Source organism: Anomaloglossus baeobatrachus, chromosome 7 (genome assembly GCF_048569485.1).
Source record: "Anomaloglossus baeobatrachus isolate aAnoBae1 chromosome 7, aAnoBae1.hap1, whole genome shotgun sequence".
NCBI lineage: Eukaryota > Metazoa > Chordata > Amphibia > Anura > Aromobatidae > Anomaloglossus > Anomaloglossus baeobatrachus.
The window spans coordinates 209,892,979-209,899,829 of record NC_134359.1 but is presented as its reverse complement, the minus strand read 5'-3'; the positions used below and the strand labels follow the sequence as shown (position 1 = coordinate 209,899,829).

The 6,851-nt window shown below is 37.3% G+C and overlaps 1 long non-coding RNA gene across 1 annotated transcript; it reads left to right on the top strand.

Moving 5' to 3' along the window:
- The first annotated feature begins 5,117 nt into the window (after positions 1-5,117).
- On the top strand, positions 5,118-5,557 carry LOC142246074 (uncharacterized). The gene is made up of 3 exons (XR_012724863.1): positions 5,118-5,216; positions 5,305-5,406; positions 5,488-5,557. It is a non-coding gene; the product is annotated as an uncharacterized LOC142246074 (long non-coding RNA).
- Positions 5,558-6,851: the final 1,294 nt, after the last annotated feature.

Sequence of the window (6,851 nt, the reverse complement as noted above, 5' to 3'; positions counted from 1 at the left end):
TATTTTCAAGAAGTAACACCAAAAAGTGGACCGTACAGTTTGTTACCTAGTGTCTTATGAGCACAGAGATACCCCACATGTGGTCAGAAACATCTGTTTGGATAAACGGAAGAGCTTGGAATAGAAGAAGCACATTTGATTTTTGCGGGTGCCATGTCGCATTTGCAGGGCCCCTAAGGTACCTATACAGCAGAAACCACACGCAAGTGACTCCATTTTGGAAACTAGGCCCCTCAAAGATTATATTCAGGGACGAAGTGAGCATTTTGAACCCACAGGTACTTCACAAAAATGTTGCTGTAGCATCAAATTTCTAACTTTTAGCTTATGGGCCCACAATCCAGCAACAATGTATCTAGGACGCAGTGTCCGCCCTCCTGTGGAAATGGGAGTGTTGTTCACAGAAGAAAGCAGCAGTTCATATCCACGATCAGGCCGCTGTGGACCTTAGCTCTATTCTTTATTCCGTAATGTAAAATAACATTCTGTGGATCAGAAACCAAACCACAGATCAGTTTATGCTGCAGAGACAAAAAGCACTGTGGGTAGGAGATTTCTAAAAATTCCATCTATTATGATTCTTTTGTACAACACAGCCTTTTGGAAGCAGCAAAACCACTTTTTTGTCCAAAACTCTGCAAACCCTTAATATGGGCACAGAGCCTAAAAAGCTAGGCTAGATAGTTAGCTAGATAGATAGATAGATAGATAGATAGATAGATGTCAAACACATGTAATGTCCCACTCCAACGTATTCTAAGCTTGCACCCTTTAGTGCATTTCATGTTGAACTAAAGGGTGTTTAGCCTTGTATTTAGCCAAAAAAGAAATAAATAATAAAAAAAAAACAATTTAGGGTCCCCCTCATTTTTGATAGCCGGCTAGGGTAAAGCAGGAGCTGCAGCCTGCAGACCAAAGCTGGTAGCTTTATCCTTGCTTGGATTACCAGCCAAGGTGAAGCAGAAATCTGGGTTCTAGGATTCTCAGGATGGGAAGAGCCTTGTTTATTTTTTCATTCCTGACCTAAAAGTAGCAGGCTGCAGATAATGTAGAAGTGGCACATCCATTAGATGCACCAATCTAGGAGCTTTGCCCCAGCTCATTCCATTGCCCTTGTGTAGTGGCAAATAAGGTAATATAATAGGTTGATATCAGCTGTGTAAAATCAGCTAGCATCAAGCCAAGGGGTTAGTAATGTTGAGGTGTTTGTCAGATACCCAAAATTATTTACCCAGTCAGTAATAAAAAAAAAAAATAAAGATGACAAAATACAATTTGAAAAAAACACTCCTCAACAAATTCCAACTTTCACCAATTTATTGAAAAAAATTGCAAGGAAAAAAAAAATTCCAATCCGGTCCACCATAATCTAATTTGGAGGTCTCACAACAATGTCATCTTTCTTTCAGCATATGGGAGGCACACTCAGAAAATGAATCCCACATGTCCTGGAAGTGCAGGCACTCCATGTGAGGAGTGTGCCTGTAGTGACCTTAGTGAGATTACTGCAGGCACACTCTCTAAGTCACACCGAGGACAATGTGAACTTCAGTAACCTCAGTGATGTCGACGCACTGACATCACCACAGTCTAACTGCTCACAGAGAGCCGGCTGAGAGATGGGTTTCTGTGCATATACCCACCATTTTTTACAGAAGAGAAGTAGGGGCCACAGGGAACTCAGCGCTGATGAAGGTACAGGGAGGTGAACTGGGGGAGGACAGGAGGTTACATGGTGGGACTTGGGGAGGAGTTTTCTCTCCCATCTTACATGTCTGATGGGAGAGAAATCAGACGAGTGTGATGATTGCGGCAGATGCTATTTTAGAAGGTTAGGAGGAGGAGGGGGACCAGGGAAGACTTTATTCACACTGAGGGACTGGGAGAGGACATTACTCTCCCATCTGACATGTTTGTTTATGTCATATGGGGGAGAAATCATTTTTTTTACCGGCGTTGAATTCCCTTTTACATACATTGTATAATGTTGATCTTGTGACCGGAGACAGGAAAAAAAAAACGTTCCAGATCGCAATCTTCAGAGTCTTAGCTGGGCCCAATAGCTGAAAATCACATAGAATAATACATAGAAGTATTTTTTTAAACTAAGACATAAGAAAACATAACAGTCAGTCATTATATTTGAAACAATTTTCAGAAATCAAAGTTTTACACATCTGTGTTATCATTATTATTGAGTATAAGGGCTTAGGCAGGAACATTGATGCTTGCAAGATTGCCCCTTAATCAACTATTTATCAGATCACTAAAAAGTTCAAGGAGAGAGTTTTTATTGCTGTGATAATAGCTTCAGGATACCCAATAATGTCAACAAAGTACCAGTAAGAACCATTTCCTATAAAGTATTTAGTTATGGGATTTGTTCAACAACAGTGCAGAGCTTGCTCTTTAATGGTATCAGGCAATTGTCAGTCCATCTGCATGCACAGCTCACTGAGGAGGCTTTGGAAAGACTAAAGGCTGCTTTACACGAGTCGATCTATTGTGCGATGCATCGTTGGGGTCACGGATTTTGTGACGCACTTCCGTCATTCGTAACGACATCTCCTCATGTCACAGCTCCTTGCGAGTTCAACCGATGCCTAATCGTTTGAAATTCGGCCATCGTGTACTCATCGTTTAATTCCATAAAATCGGTCAGTTTAGTCTTAATGAACGACACATTGCAAAGTGTGACACCGTGTAATCGGCCATCCTCGTAGTTGTTTGTGACGTCAGTAAACGTTCAGGGCGTATTTGTGGTTTTAAATAATCACGCCTAATCTAATCTGATTGGTTGTAGCAGATGCGTTGTGATAGGTTATTACTGTTATAAAAGACGGCGCTGTATTCATGATGTGTGAACATTCATCCTTGGCGTCATGCACAGTGTTTTATAGTGCATTACTCCTAATTTTTCTGACGTTAGTTTGTTCGCTGGATTTTCCGACCTCACTCCTTGTATACCTTTTTTGTGGTAAGTTGTTATATGCGAATCTTTTCTTTTTGGATAAAAATCGACATTTGGCATCATTATAATGTGTGTGTTTTATATAATTTAAGGTAACAGGATGTTCAGCAATGTCGAAACTGACATTTTATCTGTGGGTCTCCTTATGACCGAGATATTGCAGGAGGAGGAGGAAATGGACCAAAATACACGTATGAATCCTCGGCCCAAAAGATTATGGTCACGTCAATGGCTGCTTCGAAGGGATGAGATATCCCACGTGCGTCTAGTGCATGATTTACAGGAACGCAATCCGCATGATTACCGCAACTATCTCCGTATGTCGGAAGAATCTTTCTCATTAGTCCTGACGCGTATCAGCCCATACATAAAGCGCAGAGATACTTTAATGCGTAAGGCTGTTCCTGCGGAAGAAAGGTTGCTGGTGACTTTGCGCTATCTTGCCACAGGCCGTAGCCTAACTGATTTACAATATTCTGCTGGTATTTCAAGATCACTATTAAGTTCATTAATTCCGGAGACTTGTCAGGCAATAATACATGCGTTAGCAGATTTCATGCCTTTCCCCAAGACAACTTCAGAATGGTCTGATATAGCTCATAATTTTGCGACGAGGTGGCAATTTCCCTGCTGTGGTGGTGCGATTGATGGCAAGCACATAAGAATAATTAAACCCCCAAATAGTGGTTCTTTTTTTTATAACTATAAAGGTTTCTTTAGTATAATTTTATTTGCAGTAGTTAATGCAAATTATGAATATTTAACAGTGGATGTAGGAATAAATGGCCGTGTTTCCGATGGTGGCGTTTTAGAACAAACTGATTTTGGAAAGCGTTTATTTAGTTCACAATTACCTTTGCCTCCAAATTCAGGAAATGAAAATAATTTAAATTTTGTTTTTTTAGGGGATGAGGCATTTCCTCTTCAAAGCCATCTCCTGCGTCCTTATCCCCAGACTACTTTGAGTCCCGAGCGTCAATATTTCAATTACCGTCTCTCAAGGGCACGTTTGGTTGTTGAGAATACGTTTGGAATTATGGCAAGTCGGTTTCGTGTATTCTCAACACCAATAAATCTCAAACTCGAATCCATTGATAGTGTAGTTCTTGCCAGCTGTGTTCTACATAATTTTTTATGCAAAAAGGATGCAGCAGCCTACATGCCCCCGGGGTATGTAGACAACATTGGCAGTGATGATTCCGATGTTGTCCCAGGAGTTTGGCGTTGTAGTGATCCACAGTTGCCATCCCTGCCGACACCTCAATCTTTTGGTCGTGTCCGGCATGATGCCATAATCAATCGGGATCGTTTTTGTGATTATTTTAATGCGTCATAATTTTTTTTTTTTTTCATTATTTTCAAAATTTTTTTTTTTTTTTTTTTCATTTTTATAATAGAAAAGGCATTTCTGAACATTAGAGTGTGTTAACAAAGTCGGAGAACATTACCTTTTGTGTAAACTATATTTTTTAATTAAAACAATGATACAAACATAATTACATTAAAACTTGAAGTAAAGTAAGAAATAACTATCAAAAAACAAATTCACTTTGTTATAAATATATGAATACAAATATATTTATAAAATAAATACATTACATGATTTCAAAGCATTACAACTTTATTCTATGTTTCACAAATAAACACTGCCATCACTTCCTTTCACTACAAGGCAGGCAGGAATTTTCACTTCCGGTTTAAAAATCGCATAAACAAACATGTCTGCAAACATGCGAGCAACTGTCTGGGGAGATGCAGAAATCCATCTTCTTGTCACCGAAATGGATGAAAGAGACTATGATTGTCTACTTATATCTGAACGTCCAAGGGAGCATAAAAAAAAAGTTCTACGGAAGATAAAGAAATCTCTTCGGAATAAATTTGGCCTCCACCGCTCAAAAGCGCAGATCAGGAAGAAAATGGCTGATCTGAAATATCGTGACAAGCAACGTCTAGCAGCAATTAGAGCACAAAATAACACTACTCAAGGTATATTTTAACAATAAATGTTTGGTTTTTTTTATTTTGCCCTTTTTAAAAAATACCATGTGTATAATATCAATCATACATGTGTTTACATAATATGCCATGTTGTTTTTTTTTTTTTTTCTAAACAAAAATTTTATTTTCTATTTTGTGAAAGGATCATCACATGTAGCGGACCAAGGGAGCGCAATAAACAATAATCCAGGAACTTCATCAGAACCAATTCCTGTTTTGGATCCAAATGAGGTTTCAGAGCAAGGTTTGTTTTTATTTTAACTTGCCAGTTTGTTTGTTTTTTTTAAAAAAAAGGAAAAAACCAAATAGTGAACTATTATGTCACTCCCTAGATAACATTGAAGAACATCCTCCTATTGCTGAAACACGTGTTCATGCTGTTGGTTGGACACTCAGCTCTGATTCAGATTCTGCGTCTGTGCAAGTTAGATCAGGTATTTGTTTATTTTGTATAAATTTGGTTGAGATAATGTATGTTTTTGTTTTAAATAATTTTTTTTTTTTTTTTTAAACAGATGATCGACCAAAGCTTGAAGAAGTGTATCAGTCAGCATGCAGATTATACCAGACAGCACAAGATCATGTACAATTGTTAAAAAAATACATGGATGATAATGCATAATTTTGTTTGGCTATTTGAATTTTAAACCGTTTGCAGTCACAACATGTAATGATGTTTTGACCATGTTATTTTTTTGTACATAAGGGCTAAAAATATTTAGAGAATGGGTATTTAAAACTCTATATAATAAAAAAAATTTTGACTAAAAATTTGGTTTTTTGTTTTTTTTTTAAAGAAAACAACATGACAATTATTTTGTTCTAAACCTAACATTTATTGTGAAATATATACAGCGAAAATTATGTGAGTCTGAAAAAACAAAATATTTACAGTTTGTAGACAAATATTTTCTTTGTCTTATTTTGAATGCAAATTGCGTATCAAAATTTAAAAAAAAAAGGAAAGAAAAAAAAATTACCGACGCCTTTTGCTTTTAACTTTTCGAGGTAGTGACAATGCTACAGATTCCCCAAGGGTTGCCACATCAGCAACAACAGATGTATTTTCAGGCAAAAAATCTTCTTTTAATACTGTAGCTGATGTAAGGCGATTTTCTTGGGCCGCATGTAGGACTTGGGCGATGATTCTTTCGGCATGTAATTTTTGATTCTTTTCCAGTATTTTGCAAACATCATCAACATAATGCGCAAATCCAGATACAGGTGGACGGTCATGTTTCTCAAGTATTGACCGACAAATAGACGCCAACTCGTTTCCACGTGACAATAAAGTTGGTCTTCTCATTCTCCTTGGTAATTGCCTTAACAAAGGTCTTGATGTAGCAGGTGTTTGTTCACACGATGTTAAAGATGGATTCTGTGAGCTATTTGTAGTTTCCTGCTCTTGAGAAGTGCTTTCAGTAGCATAATCCTACATTTGTAACAAGAAAAAAAAAAAAAAAAAGAAAAATTAGAAAGATGTGTGAACACATTAGAGAGATGATACAACATATTTTGGAACTACAATAATGGTAAAAAAAAAAACATGTAACCCTTTTGTGTTGAAAAATTTTTCTGTTGGTTATTTATGTTGGTACATAAAACAAAATTTCCAAAAAAACAAAAGCAGATCATAAAACACCTTAAAAATTGATTATAAAATAAAAAAAATAGTGTGTAAAGAAACATTTATGAATAAAGGTAAATATACCAATTGTGTCGCTGACTCGCTGCCAATTGCCCCATTTTCTGACTCCTGAATGGAAAGCATACTTGTTGATGACCTTGGAATCTCTTGATCTCTTGTGAAGTCAAGTAGATCAAAATACCACAGCCGTGGGACATAAAGATCGGCAGTCGCAGCCCCTGAACGTCGTGA